The following is a 17783-nucleotide window of genomic DNA, read 5'->3' as shown; positions in this document are numbered from 1 at the left end:
CTCCGGTGACCCTTTGCCGATATGTGAACCTTGCCTTAAAGTGTTCCACCGCAATGGAAATTTTTTTGATAAAACCCGACTTAACAAACTTATCACAGAATTTTTTTTACGAAAAAGATTTGTCTGTCTTCCTCCGGCGTGCAGCGGCTTCTCTCCTGGGAGAAGGAAAGTACAGCGCTGCTCTATAATCTCCTTAAATCTGCAGGTATTAGTGTGGATTGGACTCTGCTCTTCAGTGTGTCCTTCATACCTGACCCTCAGCAGACTTTAACCGATGCAGATTTGCTGGTGATGGGGACACTTCTGCTGCCTTCTCCTTAGTCCACCTCTCCTGGCCGGGCTTCACGTACCCCGAGGACTAAGGGGGCGAATGCTTCCCCGAAACAGCCTGCCCCCTCTTCTCATCAGGTAGGTGTCACATGCTACAAAATGGTCATACGTGTTGGGCTTAATTGCATGGTAAGTGACTTTGATGATATCGCTAGAATAAGTGTGACTATAAATGCTAAGGCTGCATTCACACAGCTGAGCGGGTTTCCAGCGTTTTATTGCATGTTTTTTTATGCGTAATCTTGGCGTGTTTTTAGGCAGCGTTTTTAAGCTTTGCGTTTTTTTTTTTTTTTTTTATTAGCCAATAAAGAAAACTATCATCTGTTGTGTTTTAGCTTTTTTTTTCTATCAGCTTTTACTCTCTTTTTTTATTATTATTATTATTATTATTCATTTATTATTATTATTTTTTTGTTAGGGTAAGGGATTAGAGTTAAGGCTAGGGACAGGATTAGAGGTCGGGGTTAGGGTTTGGGTTAGGGGTTAATATTTTATTTATTGTCTTATTATTATTTATTTATTTTTGTTAGGGTTAGGGTGTTAATACTACTACTGTTTCTAATAACAATAAATGACTAAATTAATGTAAAATAAATACACAATTAATTATTATTTATTTATTAATTATGTATTATTAGTTATTTATTTAATTATTATTAATTATTTAATATTACATAGTATTAATTTACTGTATTTATTTATTATTTATGTATGATTATTTTTAGTTATTAATCATACATAACTAATAAATACAGTAAATGAATACTATGTAATATTAAATAAATAATGAAACCCTAACCCTTTAAAAAAAAATACCCTAACCTTAACACAAAACAAAAACAGGAAAGGGTAAAAGTTGGGGTTAATTATTATTGATTTATTTAGTTATTTAAATGAATATTATTGTTATTATTATTATTATTATTATTATTATTATTATTATTAATAATAATAATGTTAATGTATTTTTTGGTTTGGGTGTTTATTTTTTTTTAAGGTTAATCATCATTTATTTGTTTATTATAACAATTTTTTTTTTATTTATTGTTTAGTTACAATGATTTTTAGTTATTTTGCATATTTATTTTACATTTATTTATTCATATATTACTACTATTTTTTGTTTTAAATTTTTTCATTTGAGCAGAAAGACACAGAATAAAATGGGCAATTGCACAAAATAATAATAATAAATGAATAAATAGATGTAAAATAAATACACAAGTAAATAAAAATAATAATACATACATAATAAATAAATACAGTACATTTATACTATGTAATAATAAATAAATAAATAACCCCTAACCCTTAAAAAAGTAATACAAAATTAATAAATACCCTAACCCTAACACAAAATAAACAACTAAAGGTTAGGGTTTAATTATTATTTATTTATAGTGTTATTTAAATTATTATTATTATTATTATTATTATTATTATTATTATTATTATTATTATTAATAATAATGATAATAATAATATGAATAATTTGTTTCTTTTTTAAGGTTAGGGGTTCATTATTATTTATTATCATTATTATTATTATTATTATTATTATTATTATTATTATAATAGTAACTTGTTTTTTTTTTGTTTTTTTTTAAGGTTAGGGGTTAATTATCATTTATCTGTTTATTATAACCCATTATTCATTTTAATTTATTATTTATTTACAATGATTTATGGGTATTTTCATATTTATTTTACATATATTTATTTATTCATATATTACTACTATTTTTTATTTTTTTTTTGAGCAGAAAATCACACAAAAGCACACAACAAATCGAGGTGAAAGCTCACAAAAAAGTGCAAATTGCAAGTTTCTATTAATTTTTATTGGAATAAAAACACGGCAAAAACACTCAGATCTGACCCAATTCGAGCTCCAGAACTTCTTCTTTAGCTTCAGGCATTTGGCTTCAGGCGACTTGAAGATGGAGATGTGACTCAACTCCATAGAGAATAATTGATTTTTTTTAAAAATTTCGCTCTACGAAGCGCTGAGTTGTGAATGGGGCCTAAGTGTCAGAATCCCACATTTTTCTACCTAAGAATACGGTAACCTTCTTAGTACCTACCTCTAAGCCCTTGTACACACGGTCGGAGATTCCGACGGAATGTTTCCTATCGGACCGTTTTGTCGGATATTCCGACTGTGTGTGGTCTGCATCGGACTCTTTCCGTCGGAATATCCGCCGGACCAACTTTTCCAACTTGCCGGTAAAATTTTCCGACAAAATGCTCCTATCGGACATACTCCGATCATGTGTAGCCTACTCCGATGGACAAAGTGCCACGCATGCTCAGATCAAATTCCTAGACCAAAGCTATTGGCTACTAGCGTGAACGTAGTCCCATCCTGAATGAATGAATGAATGAATGAAGTACTTGTATAGCGCACAATGCAAACTGAATCGCCTTTAGGCGCTAACGAAATAACGTCATCACGTTATGTACAATCGGATTTTCCGACAACTTAGTCCGACCGTGTGTATGCAACATCACTTCCGGACCTCTTCTGGAATTACTCCGACGGATTTGGTTGTCGGAATCTCCGACCGTGTGTACAAGGGCTAAGACATTGCGGGGGGGGGGGGGGGGGTTTACTAAAGGAGAAGAGCAGGTTCACTTCACAAGGGAATTTTCACATAGCTTAGTGAAAGGGGGGAATCTGTGTGAACTTTAATCAGGCTTAAGCAACATTCCTGTTTTTTATTTATTTTTTGTTAAATCAAATACTTTTCATTGAGAACGACAGAGTTACATTTTTAGAAATAAAGACAAACAATTACAAAATGACCATGCAGGATAAAAAAAATAATATGACAACCCATTACAACGCGCTCTGTTTGTTGTATTATACAACAAATATAAAATGTTACAATATTATTCCTTAATAAAATCTATTGTGAAAAAAATATATATATATTATGGAACAAAAAAAAAAAAAACAAATAGATAAATAAAAAAATAAAATGTTAGGTACATTACTGTAATTTAGACATTGGGTATGACCAGCACAAGACAGATATTACTTTATTAGAGGGGACGAAACAGGCTAGGCCAGAGGAAGATAACAACAGGGGCTACAATGTATCACATTTTTTGGACCTTGTTTTTTTTTTTTTTTTCCTTGCATGTGATTGGATATTCTTTGCAAAGTGAATATTTACTAAGCTAAGTAAAAATTCTCTTTTAACCATTTGCTGACCGCCCTATAGAAGTTTAACAGATCACGTATATATACAGTGCCTCGAAAAAGTATTCACACCCCTTGAAATTTTCCACATTTTCTCACGTTACAACCAAAAACATAAATGTATTTTATTGGGATTTTATGTGATGGACCAACACAAAGTGGCACATCATTGTGAAGTGGAAGGAAAATGATAAATGGTTTTCACATTTTTTTTTTTTTTTTTACAATTAAATGTGTGAAAAATGTGGTGTACATTTGTATGGCGCCCCCCGGAGTCAATACTTTGTAGAACCGCCTTTCACTGCAATTACAGCTGCAAGTCTTTTGGGGGATTCAGCCCCCCTTTTCTCTGATAACCCTACCTTAAATCTAGGGGAAACCAATTGCCTTCAGAAGTCACCTAATTAGTAAAAAAATAAAATAAATAATAATCCACCTGTGTGTAATTTAATCTCAGTATAGATACAGCTGTTCTGTGAAGCCCTCAGAGGTTTGTTAGAGAACCTAAGTAAAAGAACAGAATCATGAAGGCCAAGGAACCCACCAAACAGGCCAGGGATTGTGGAGAAGTATAATGCAGGGTTAGGTTATAAAAAAATATCCCAAGCTTTGAACATCTCACAGAGCTCTGTTCAATCCATCTTCCGAAAATGGAAAGAGTATGGCACAACTGCAAACCTACCAAGACATGGCCGTCCACCTAAACTGACCGGCCGGGCAAGGAGAGCATTCATCACTTTTGTTGCCAGCGGTTTAGACATTAATGGCTGTGTGTTGAGTTATTTTGAGGGGACAGGAAATTTACACCGTTATACAAGCTGTACACTCACTACTTTACATTGTAGACAAGTGTCATTTCATATATATATATCGAGACCATTGCTAGTATAAGTGGTTAGCACTTCTGCCTAGCAGCACTTGGGTCGGCGGTTCTAATCCCAACCATGTCACCAACTGCCTGGATGTTTGCAAGTTCTCCCTGTGTAGGTTTCCTCCGGGTACTCTGGTTTCCTCCCACACTCCAAAGACATGCTGGTAGGTTAATTGGCTCCTGTCTAAATGAGCCCTAGTATGTAGGTATGAATGTGAGTTAGGGACCTTAGATTGTAAGCTCCTTGAGGGTTATATATATATATATATTGTACATTCACTTCAGACCAATCCCTGCCCTCAAGGAGCTTACAGAAATTTGAAAATTCAAAATTTTGGAAATTTGGAAATTCAAAATTGGAAAATCCAAAAATTCAGAAATTTGGAAATTCAATATTCGCAAAAATCGGAAATTTGAAAATTCGGAAATTTGAAAAATAAAATAAAATCTGAAATGTCAAAAGAATGAAAACTGAAAGATAAGAACGAAAATCTGAAATAATTTGGCTGTTAGTGAACGTAACGAATACGAATTTATCCGCAGTTGTGAATTATTCGAAATAACGAATGCCGCATCTAAACGAATGGAATATAATGATTTATTATTATTAATAATAATAATAATAATAATAATACCTTTTTATTAGAATTATTATTATTTATTGTTAATTCTTTCCGTTCCATTTGTTTAGATGTGCCATTCATTATTTCGGATAATTCGTAACTTCAGATAAATTCGTATTCGTTACATTCACTAACAGCCAAGTTTGAAAGGAAATTCCAATACCTAGAATTTAATAGTTTGTTATTATTAGTTAGTTATTATTTGGAATTCCTGAATTTTTGTTCTTTAAAATTTTAGAATTTCTGAATTTCCACATTTTAAGATTTTCAATTTTCCGAATTTTCTAATTTCCGATTTTTCTAATTTCCGATTTTCAGATTTTTTTGGATTTTAGAATTTATGAATTAACGAATTCCGAATTTTCTATTTTTTTAATTTACAAAACAAATGAAAAGAAAACAAACAATTTTTTTGGCAGTACACATTTTTTTCTATTAGCCAATAGAGAAAAATATCATCAGTTTCACATCATTTGTTGCTAAGTTTTTCAGCTTTTCATCCACTTTTATTTATTATTTATTTATAAAAATGAAAAGGAGTTGTAAAGTCTTGAGGTTTTTCACCTTAATGCATTTCACCTTAATGCATAGCTGCCCCACCTCTAGTACCTTCTCAGCCAATAGAAACATGTCTGTGTATACTGTGTGATTGTATACTGTGTGTGTGTGTGTGTGTGTTTGTGTATACTGTGTGCCCCCATAATCTCTGATTGCCTGGGGGCCCCATGATCTCCTATTGCCCGGGGGCCCCATGAGTTGTCAGTCCGCCCCTGGGTGCCCCTCATGGAAATCGCCTCTCTGAGTTTTTTTTTTTTAATATCAAACATGTCAAACTTACCTGCTCTGTGAAAGGGTTTTGCAGAGCACAGCCCTGATCCTCCCTTTCTGGGGTCCCCCGGCGGCGCTCCTGACTCCTCCTCTTTCCATGGGGGCAAGGCATTTTCCACGGGGGCACAAGATGAAGAGGAGGAGCCAGGAGCGCCGCTGGGGGACCCCCAGAAAAGGAGGACCAGGGCTGTGCTCTGCAAAACCCTTGCACAGAGCAGGAAAGTTTGACATGTTTGTTATAAAAAACAAAAAAACAAAAAAAAACAACCTTTACAATTACTTTAAGGTTAGGGGTTAATTTATTTTATTTATTATTATTTATTTATGTATTTTGTTAGGTTAGGGGTTAGGATTAGGGGTTAATATTAGGGTTAAGGGTTAGGTTTTTTTAATTATTATTATTTATGTTTCATTTATTTAATATTTATTTATGATTATTATTTATTTATGTATTTTTCAAAAAAAAAAAATATATATATATATATATTTATTATTATTTATTTTTATTTAATTATTATTATATATTATTATAATATATATATATTATATATTATAATAATATATAATTAATATTATATATTATATATAAATTATGGTATTTGACCGCATTGAGAAACGTGTGACAAAACACGATAAGACACTCAAAAACGCTTGAATTAAGCATTTCCGTGCATTTCTATGGAACAAAAAAAAGCTTCAAAAACACAATGATCTGCCCGATTTGAGCTACAAAAAAAAAACTTCAGAACTTTTTTGAGCTTCAGGCATTTGGCTTTGAGTGGAGATGTGAACAGGGGTGTAGCTACAGGGGTCGCATGGGTCACAATTGCGACCCGGCCCCATGCTCCCTTGTATGACTGGATCCTGAAGCCCGCTTCCACAGGCATTAAGTGGTTACAGGATGAAAATGGAGGGCACCGGTTGCTGTATATGCTTCCCCCCCTTTGCACCGTCCCCTCCTCCTATCCAGGTCCCACTGCCCTGGGCCCCTGTCTACTCTCTTGGTCCCCCCTTTGGCAGCGCTGCTGAGTTCCGCCTTAAATTTGAAAACGTAAGATACCTATCAGGCATTTTTCTCCCAATTTTTTTTTTTTTTTTGTTTTCCCACAGAAATCTTTTCATTAATACAACCATCAGAGGAATGGCTCCCATCTAATAGTACACAAAGGTGAAACATCAGAGGTCTGTGTAGACCCCTGACATTTCACCAAAGTCCCCCAACAGGGCTCCTAAAAAATGTAAAAAATAATAAAAATTAACATTGTAAAAAAAAAAAGAAATTAAATAAAATGGTAAAATATAAAAATAATAAAATACCAAAAATAAAAAAACAACTGACACCAGTGGTGGGAATATTTTCTATTTAGTCCGACCTGGGTGAACATGTTATAACCGGCACCTCATCCCATAGAAGCGAAAATAGGAGGAAAGTTTAGGGTGGGATTATTGCGGTGCCAACAAAAAATGGAAACATAAAGTATTTAAAACATAAAATAAATTTTAAACATCAATTAAAAATTGAACCAAAATAAAACCATTATGTATCCTTATTCCGATTACAAGATGATGTTTTTCAATTAGCCAGTGGTTACAAGATGGTGTGTTTTCCCATGTTTCGCCAACATTGGCTTCTTCAGGGAATTAAAAGCTTCCAAACCCAAAAGACCCCAGGGGGATCACCACTGAAGTTAACACCACTGCACCATACGACCACAGAGGACACAAAAGTTGGAAATAAATTGAAAAATATACACAAGCGGGCGCCTGTGGATAAAGTGGCTTCTTTCCAGAAAAATGGATCGATATTGCTTACAAGCACAGCAAAAAGTTCCCAGGTCGCCCTTGATCCCAGTGGTGGGACTAGCTTGGTCACAAAGGTCGTGCTTGGGACCAGGCCCTGGCATTGCACCATGTGGGGGCCCCAGGATGGCAGGAAGGGGGGTCCACTTACAGAACATGTGAAAGGGTCCTGCTGCAGGACCCTAAAAAAGGGCCCCCACGATGGGAGTAAAGGGCCCCCAGGATTAGTGGAAAGAGCCCTGGGCCCAGAGGGAAGGGACCTGGTCAGGGGTCGGGAGGTGCCCTTAATGTTCTTTTGAACTGGGGCCCTGAAGGTTTTAGTTACGCCTCTGGATGTGAACCAACGCCATAGAGAATAATAGAATTTTCTCCTCCGGCGTTTGGGAGCTTTGAGCTTGAAGCTAAAAAACGTTGAGGTGCGAATGGAGTCTCAGACTTAAATAGATATTTAAAGGGAAAGGTCATCCCAAAAGAAAGAAGAGCTTCTTATTTGTCAGTGTGGTCACATGGTCACGCTGACCAATAAGTGCGTGCCATATATATATATATATATATATATATATATATATATATATATATATCCAGGATATAGATATATATGTAGCACCCTCCTTTGATTCGAAATTTGTAATTTTGCTAGATAATAATTTTCGTTTATTCGGTACACTGCTCATAATTTAGTAATTGTTACTTTTATGAGATTGCCCTTCTCGTTGATTTGTATTTTCATAGGAAATAAAGAGTTGGTAAAAAAAAAAAATCGCAATAAGCGTGTATTGATTGGTTTGCGCAACAGTTATAGCGTCTAAAAAATAGGGGATAGATTTATGGCATTTTTATTAATAATTATTATTATTTTTTACTAGTAATGGCAGCGATCCGCGATTTTTATCGTGACTGCGACATTATGGTGGACACATCGGACAATTTTGACACATTTTTGGGACCATTGGCATTAATACAGCGATCAGTGCTATAAAATTGATTGCATTGATTACTGTAAAAATGCCACTGGCAGTGAATGGGGTTAACCACTAGGGGGCAGGGTTAAGTGTGTCCTGGGGGAGTGTTTCTAACTGTCTGGGGGGTGGGCTAGCAGTGACACGACACTGATCGCTGCTCCCTATGACAGAGAGCAGACGATCGGTGTCCTGTCACTAGGAAGAACGGGGAGATTCTGTTTGCATCGGCATCTCCCCGTTCTTCAGCTCCGTGACACGATTGCGGGTATCCCAGCGGCGATTGAGTCCACGGGTCCCGCGGTCACGGAGCTTGCGGCAGGGCCGCACGCTCGCCACCGGCGGCGCGTGTGCGCGGCAGGAAATTCAAAGTAACGTACGGGTACGTTACTTTGCCCAGCCATACCATTCTGCCGACATATATTTGCTGACAGCGGTCGGCAAGTGGTTAAACAGTTTTTAATATTTTTTATTTTCAAGGATTTTTATTCAATTTTTTGACAGTAGAGATTAACCACTTGCCGCCCGCCCTATAGGCAATTGACGGTGGCAAAGTGGTTGCATAATCCTGATCGGACGTCATATGACGTCCTCAGGATTATGAGCCACTGCGCGCCCCCGGGGGCGCGCATCGCGGCGATCGTTGTTGCGGGGTGTCAGTCTGACACCCAGCAACTACGATCTTGGTAAAGAGTCTCCGACGGAGACTCTTTACCACGTGATCAGCCGTGTCCAATCACGGCTGATCACAGTGTAAATGGGAAGAGATGGTGATCGGCTTTTCCTCACTCGCGTCTGTCAGGCGCGAGTAGAGGAGAGCCGATCGGCTGCTCCTCTGACAGGGGGGGTCTGTGCTGATCGATTATCAGCACAGCCCCCCCGAGGATGCCCACACTGGACCACCAGGGACGCCACCAGACCACCAGGGAAAAGGTAATCCTCCCTAGACTACCAGGGATGCCAGTCAGCATAATGGATGCCAATCAGTGCCCATAATGGATGCCAATTAGTGCCCACAATGGGCATCACTGATTGGCATGCATTATTGTTTGGCACTAATTGGCATCCATTAGTACAGTATAACACCAATGCCGCCTATGAGTGCCCACCTGTGCCGCCTATGAGTGCCCACCTGTGCCGCCTATGAGTGCCCACCTGTGCCGCCTATCAGTGCCCACCCATGCCCATCTGTGAAGCCTACCCATGCCCATCTGTGCTGCCTATCCATGCCCATCTGTGCCGCCCATCCATGCCAATCCGTGCCAGCTATCAGTGCCAATTTGTGCCACCTATCAGTGTCCATCCGTGTCGCCCATCAGTGCCGCCTATCAGTGCCGCCTATCAGTGCCACATATCAGTGTCCATCAATGCCACCTCATCAGTGCCACTTCATTGGTGCCACATCATTGGTGCCCATCAGTGCCGCCTTATCAGTGCCCATCAGTGTAGCCCCATCAGTGTCCATCAGTGAAGGAGAAAACATACTTATTTACAAAGTTTTGAAACTGAAACAAAAAAAACATTTTTTTTTCAAAATTTTCGGTATTTTTTTATTTGTAGCGCAAAAAATAAAAACCGTAGAGGTGATCAAATACCACCAAAAGAAAGCTCTATTTGTGGGAAAAAAATGATAAAAATTTCATTTGGGTACAGTGTAGCATGACCGCGCAATTGTCATTCAAAGTGCGACAGCGCTGAAAGCTCAAAATTGGTCTGGGCAGGAAGGTGTTTAAGTGGCCTGTATTGAAGTGATTAAAGACCTTGGCAGTATTGCAAAACAGCGTACAGTTTTTATAGTCTGCCTAACATACAGTATAGGCATGGACAATTAACCTCCTACTTATCTCAAGGCCATCAATGGCTCTATTATCAACGTTGCTTGATCTGCGTTGATTTATAGCAGACTATGCGGTGGATCCTCCACCTTACTCGTTACATCCTACTCTGTATCCCTACATCGATTTCCCATTATAAGGCTCAGAGTGCGTCCCCCACTTCAGGAGACACCTGCCTCCCAACTAAATTCGGGGAGGCCTGTCCCCCATATCATGGAGGAGCGCAATTCAGACCCCTCTCTATGCCAGGGTCTCGGAGGAGAGAAGAGGGCAAAGTGCAAAGAGGAAGGGAAAAGGAAATCAATGGGATTGGGTGGCAAGATGGGGGGGAGAACACTCCACGCTCCTAATTATGGCACTCAGGAAAGGTCTTGGTTAGTGATTGTCCGGGGATCATTGGTTAAATATCTGATCCAAGGATCCCATATTTTATTAAAGAGGAAGTAAACCCTGATGGGTTTACTTCCTCTTTGTCTCCCTGCAAAGATAAAGCATAATGAACTACTATGCATCGCATAGTAGCCCATTATGTGTCACTTACCTGACACAGGAGCCAGCGATGTCACTGCTGTCCTCTGTAGTCCGGAGCATCCATCTTCTTCTGGGTATCGCTGCTCCGGCCACTCACAGCGCCAGAGCAGTGATGATGTCACTCCCGCGCATGCGCACGGGAGCCGCCACGGCATGCTGCTAATGGCGATAGTGCAACTGTGTGCCACTGTCTACGGCGCATGCGCCATAGACAGCTGTCACTGTCTTTTAGTAAATATCTCCTAAACCGTGTAGGTTTAGGAGATATTTCATGGACCTACAGGTAAGCCTTAATCTAGGCTTACCTGTAGGTCAAAGTGGTTTGTAAGGGTTTACAACCACTTTAAACAACTTCATTTTATCTTGCACAATTGCTGTCAATCTTTCGTGTAGCATAAGCCAAGACCATTTGTGTTTAAGGTTGGACAAATGGTAGGGCCGCTGACTTCCACTTCCTAGCAATCGTAATTTTGGCTGCTGTGTATATGAACGTTAGAAGCCGTCTATGGGCCTTGGAAGCTTCGGCTACCCTGCTACCCAGGAGTGTGCGTGCTTTGCCAGGTTGATCTGGGTAAGAGTGTACACAAAGTTGTAGACCCTAATCCAGAACCTCCGTACCTTGGGACATAGCCACCAGATATGGTACTCCGTTCCCACCTGGCCGCAGCCCCGAAAGCACTCCGGAGTAGCGCCAGGCACAAATGTGGCCAGTCTAGCCGGTACCATATACCACCTTAACCACTTCCGGACCGCCGCACGCCTATGTACGTCCCTACTTTGGGGACGGATATTGTTGTTATGGCAGCAGCTAGCTGCCATAACCCCAGGTATCCCCGTGTTTGTCCGGCAGTCCAGTACAAGAAAAAAGTGGTCTCTGCGGCGGATTTGCCGCGAGATCACCTTTATCTATGGCAGGAGAGGAGCTCCGCCCTCCCGCCGCGATCTGGTGCCCTCCGCCACTTACCGGAGCCGTCGGCAGCGGTGGAAGCGATCGCGTCTGTCCCCTGGGCTGATATGGAGAGGAGTGAGGGGAAGATAGCCCCCCACCCGTCTCCATGACACTGCAGGGCGGAAGCGACGTCTTAAAGTCACTTCTGCCCAGAGTTCTTAAAGGGGCAATTCATTTTTTTCATTTTTTTAACCACTTGCTTACTGGGCACTTAAACCCCCCTCCTGCCCAGACCAATTTTCAGCTTTCAGCGCTGATGCATTTTGAATGACAATTGCGCGGTCATACAACACTGTACCCAAATGAAATTTTTATCATTTTTTTCCCACAAAAAGAGCTTTCTTTTGGTGGTATTTAATTACAGCTGGGAGTTTTATTTTTTGCTAAACAAACAAAAAAAGATGCAAAATAAAAAAAAAATCCTTCATTGAAATGCGCTGATGAGGCGGCACTGGTGGGCACTGATAGGCTGCACTGGTGGACACTGATAGGCTGCACTGGTGGGCACTGATAGGCACAGTTAAGGCAGCACTAATAGGCACAGATAAGGTGGCACCGATAGGCACAGATAAGGCAGTACTGATGGGCACAGATAAGGTGGCACTGATGGGCAAAGATGGGCACAGATAAGATGACACTGATGGGTGGCACGGATGGGTGGCACGGATGGGTACCACTGATAGATGGGACTGATGGGCACTGATAGGTGGCACTGATAGGTGGCTCTGATAGGTGGCACTGCTGGACGGCACTGATGGGCACTGGTAGATGACACTGATGGGCACGGATATGTGGCACTGAGGTGCAGCACTGTTGTTGAGGCAGATTTTGGGCACTGATGGGTGGCATTGTGGGCACTGATGGGTGGCACTGTGGGCACTGATGGGTGGCACTGTGGGCACTGATGGGTGGCACTGATGGGGGGCACTTTTTTATTGGTCAGGTGGCACTGGCAGGGGGCAGGTGGGCACTGATAAGCTGGCCGTGATCGGGACTAATGTCCCGATCACGACTGCCGGTGATCGGCTCTTTTTTCTCTCCTCGCGCTGTGAGCGCGAGGAGGAAAAATAGCCGATTACCGGCTCTGTTTTGTCCCATAATCAGCTGTCATTGGCTGACAGCTGATCACGTGGTAAGGGGTCGGGATTGACCCCTTGCTCCAATCCGTAATCAGGCGAGTCTCATAGACTCGCTGATCACAGAGCGCGGCCCTCAGGGGGCGTGCAGGCCGCTCGTGCACGGGACGACGTCAATAGACGTGTCCCGGCAAAGCAGGTCCGCGCTGTAGCCGTCATTCGGCTATAGCGCGGATCCCTAGTGGTTAAATTACAACTTTTTTTTTATTGCATTTTAGCATAAATATGAGATGGGAGGTCTTTTTGACCCCCCAGATCTCATATTTAGGAGGACCTGTCATGCTTTTTTCTATTACAAGGGATGTTTACATTCCTTGTAATAGGAATAAAGGTGACACCATTTTTTTTCAAAAGAACAGTGTAAAAATAAAAAAAATAAAAAGTAAAATAAATAAAAATTTTAACATGCCCCGTCCTGTCAAACTTGCGTGCAGAAGCGAACGCATACATGAGTAGCACCCGCATATGAAAACAGTGTTCAAACCACACATGCTTTTTTTCTATTACAAGGGATGTTTACATTCCTAGGAATAAAAGTGACAGATTTTCATATTTTTTTTAAAAACAGTGTAAAAAATAAAATAAAAGGTAAAATAAATAAGAAAAAAAAATATTTTTAAACGCGCCCCAACACGCTGAGTTCGTGTGCAGAAGCGAACGCATACGTGAGTAGCTCCCGCATATGAAAACGGTGTTCAAACCACACGTGAGGTATCGCCACGATCGGTAGAGCGAGTGCAATAATTCTAGCCCTAGAACTCTTCTGTTACCCAAAATATGCAACCAGTAGAAATTTTTAAATGTTGCCTATGGTCATTTTTAAGGGTAAATGGTTGTCGCCATTCCACGAGCGGGCGCAATTTTGAAGTGTGACATGTTGGGTATCAATTTACTCGGCATAACATCATCTTTCACAAATTAAAAAACAAAAATTGGGCTAACTTTACTGTTGTCTTATTTTTTAATTCAAAAAAGTGTATTTAAAAAAAAAAAATGTGTGCTTGTAAGTCTGCTGCGCAAATACGGCGTGACAGAAAGTATTGCAACAACCACCATTTTATTCTCTAGGATGTTAGGGAAAAAAAATTATAATGTTTGGGGGTTCTAAGTAATTTTCTAGCAAAAAAAAATGTTTTTAACTTGTAAGCACCACATCTAAAAAAGAGGTTTAATCTGAAGTGGTTAATAAAACGTTATAATTCGCTTCAATAATTGAGGTGTTGATAAGTGATCTAGAGGCTGCCATTGCTATCGAGCGCCATTCCTCGAGGTCCAAGAGTTTCTTGTAGAGCTTCTTGTAGATCATGTTCCCATTGTGTCATGTAGGACAGTTTTACTGAGACATATGCTAAAATCGTATAGATTGCGGATATGTGACCCCTACGTTTATTGGCGACACATGTGTTCCATGGGGGTCATTGTCACAAGGTCACCCTTACGTGATAAAGTTAGTTTGCATATAATGATGTATTTGGGTGAATCTATAGAGTTCAGAATTCGGTAGTTTGGTTATTTTCCATCAGCAATCTTTTGGACAGCATGCCTTTTAGATCACAAAGATCTGCAATCCGTAGGAAGCCCCTGTTGGACCACCATTCAAAAGCGGAAGGGGTGAGGCCCGGGGTTGAACTCTCTGTTTCTCAAGAGAGGTGCTAGCGGGTTGTGGGGCGATTTCAATTTGTGAGTCCCCCCGAGTTTTTCCCAAATGTCTAGCGAGAAGGAAAGAGAGAAATGGTATTTTATCTTCCGTTTTACAAAATAAAACAGGAAAGAACTAATTGGATTCAAACATAAGGCCGGGTTCACACCGCTGCGATGCGGGAACACCGCGAATCCGCGGCGTTTTCCCGCATCGCACACCTCCCGCCGGCAGTTCACACTGCCCTATGCGGACGGCTGGGAGTGTCAATGATATGTTAATGACACCCCCAGATCCGTCCGCATATCGCAGTGCGATCTGCCGACTCGCACAGGAATCGGATCGCATGGTGTGAACCCCCATGCGATCCGATTATGTTGCGGACCAAAAAAAGGGTCCCGTGCGAGTTTGCTGCGGGAGCGATGCGAATTCAGCCATACTATCTGTATGGCTGTATTCGCATCGCTACGGAGATCGGATGTGATTTGCGGTGCAGCAGTGTGAACCCAGCCTAAAACAGAATCATCTTTCCTAATCTACTGTACTCTCTAATCTGTCAGAAAAACAAAAGTTTACTTTGAATAAAACACGGTGTCATTGGTAGTTAAAGTGTCACTAAACCCTCATCATAAACAACGATCAATAAATGGTGTATTCCATGCTGTTCATACTCACTCAGTCACTACGAGATTCATTTTCTGTATTCTTCAAAAAAAAACCTGGTTGATCCTGCTGCTCTCTATCGCCCCCTTCTGTCCATGTCCTAAATTCAGCTACGGATTTTGCAGCAGTGGTGGCAGCTCCGCACATGCTCAGTTTTCAGTGAGTGTCTATGCTGAGCATTTCCTCCCTATCACATCTGAGCAGTCCATGTGACTATAGAGTCACACATGTGGGTGCTTACACCAGTGGCGGCCCGTGCATTGTGGGCACACGGGCGACCATGTCCTCAATTCAGCTACAGATTTTGCAGCAGTGGTAGCAGCTCCGCACATGCTCAGTTTTCAGTGAGTTTCTATGCTGAGCATTTCCTCCCTATCACATCTGAGCAGCCCATGTGAGTATAGAGTCACACATGTGGGCACTTACACCAGTGGCGGCCCGTGCATTGTGGGCACACGGACGACCATGCCCTCAATTCAGCTACTGATTTTGCAGCAGTGGTGGCAGCTCCGCACATGCTCAGTATTTAGTGAGTTTCTATGCTGAGCATTTCCTCCCTATCACATCTGAGCAGCCCATGTGACTATAGAGTCACACATGTGGGTGCTTACACCAGTGGCAACCCATGCGTTGTGGGCACACGGGCGCTATCCCCCTAACACCTCCACCGCCCCCTTGGCCAGCCCCTTTCAGGATGCCGGGCACATGAATTCCTATGGCGGGGGGTGTGTGTTTTTTGAAGCACCTGATTAGAGCCAAGTAGGGTGGGCTCAGTGCACATAGAATGCACCCCAATCCCACCCAATTGTGTGATCATAGCGAATGATTTTTTTCTATTCACACTAGAGTTACTCCCCGCAATTCAGGAGGCAGGTCAGTGAGACCTGTTTTCCGATTGGCCAAAGCACCAGGCAATCCTATTGGATGCCTAGCACTGTGGAAGAGGAGACATGCTGGAGCTGGACCCGCCACTGCCTGGAGGACACAGCAGGAGAGGAGAGGAGGACACAGCCCGCTGCATAGTAAGTGCCGAACCTCTGGGGGGGGCACTGGCTGACAGTGCCGCAAAACTCAACAGCTGTCACTGGTGCGGGGAGGGGGGTGCATCAGTGCCGCGCTGCCCACAGGGGGTGGTAGTGCTGGTTGTTTGCCACCCCCCCCCAAAAGAAAAGTCCACGAGCCGCCACTGGTGTACACAGCGGTAAATGACAGCCCACTCCCTCCCTCCTCGTCCACGCCCACTAACCATCTAAACACAATGGGGGGGGGCGGGATATTACATGTAGATTATGGGAGGCTACACCTCCCTCTCATTCTAAGACACAGGCTGGAGAAGGGGTGACACAGCCTGTGACTGGCAGAAATCCACCCACACCGTGTTATTGCCCAAAAAATAATACAGATTTGATTTCAACAATGCAGCAATACTTTGATGATTTTTCTTCTTTTGAGAAAATATATATGTGGACTTTCATACTTGCTTGCAGTTTGAAGCGTTTGTTACCCCAAAAATCATATTCCTGAAGTGTGCTTGCTGTGCCATGTACTTGTATGAGAAGGTCTCCTGTTCTCTTTTGTATTGCTTCCTTTGTATGAAATCCCTGGTGTTCCTGCCAGTCCCTCCTCTTTCCTATTAAAAACTGACCACACTAAGCAGGAGATGACTCCGTGGTCAGTTCCCTAGCTTTGCTGGGAACTCAGTGTATTTTCTTCCAATGATCAGACATGCCCTGACACGCCCCCTGCAGCACAGCCAATCACTGACAAGCTCTGTGTTCCGCTGCTTCGCCTCCCCCAGCTCTTATACAGCTGAGAACAGAGGGAACGTGATCACTTATATAAAAAAGGGAAAAAAAAATTATTTCTAATGTTTTTTTTATAGCTATACAAAAAATGTTTTGCCTTTCATTTCTATGTTAGACCCCGTTCACACCAAACCACCCATTGCGTGGGCGGTAAAACGCCGCTATTTTTAGCTGCGTTTTAGCGCCGGATTTGCGGTGCATTTCGGCCAATAGCGGGGCGCTTTTACCCCCGCTAGCGGCCGAGAAAGGGTTAAAACCGCCAGCAATAGGCCGCAATAGCGGCGTTTTGTCGGCGGTATTACAGCGCTGCCCCATTGATTTCAATGGAGAGCAGCGGTGGAGGAGCGGTAAACACACCGCTCCTTCACCGCTCCAAAGAAGCTGGAAGGACTTTTCCCTGACGTCCTGCCAGCGCACCGCTGTAGTGTGAAAGCCCTCGGCCTCTGGCTTTCACACTACACATAATGGTGCAGCTTCTTTATGGCGGATTGCAGGCGCTATTTCTAACGCTATAGCGCCTGCAAAACGCCTTCGGTGTGAAAGGGGTCTTAAAGTGAATGTGCCGTTTTTACAAGGTGATGGTTTACAATCACTTTAAGTGCTCTCGTG

General features: G+C 41.6%; 1 protein-coding gene across 2 annotated transcripts in view; it reads left to right on the top strand.

The window, feature by feature from the left end:
• The first annotated feature begins 240 nt into the window (after positions 1–240).
• The window catches only part of LOC143958215 (sodium/potassium/calcium exchanger 1-like), a 152486-nt gene continuing 134943 nt past the window's right edge, over positions 241–17783 (top strand). For both annotated transcript variants that reach the window (XM_077467704.1, XM_077467703.1), the window contains exon 1: positions 241–408. The gene's annotated coding sequence lies outside the window, so the exon portion shown is untranslated. The remainder of the gene's footprint in view (positions 409–17783) is intronic.

The sequence above is a fragment of the Lithobates pipiens genome, unplaced genomic scaffold, assembly GCF_037356315.1.
Source record: "Lithobates pipiens isolate NorthernLeopardFrog02 unplaced genomic scaffold, aLitPip1_a1.2 Scaffold_6, whole genome shotgun sequence".
NCBI classification, from domain to species: Eukaryota; Metazoa; Chordata; class Amphibia; order Anura; family Ranidae; genus Lithobates; species Lithobates pipiens.
The sequence above is the reverse complement of the archived record's forward strand: the minus strand, read 5'-3'. Positions and strand labels throughout refer to the sequence as shown.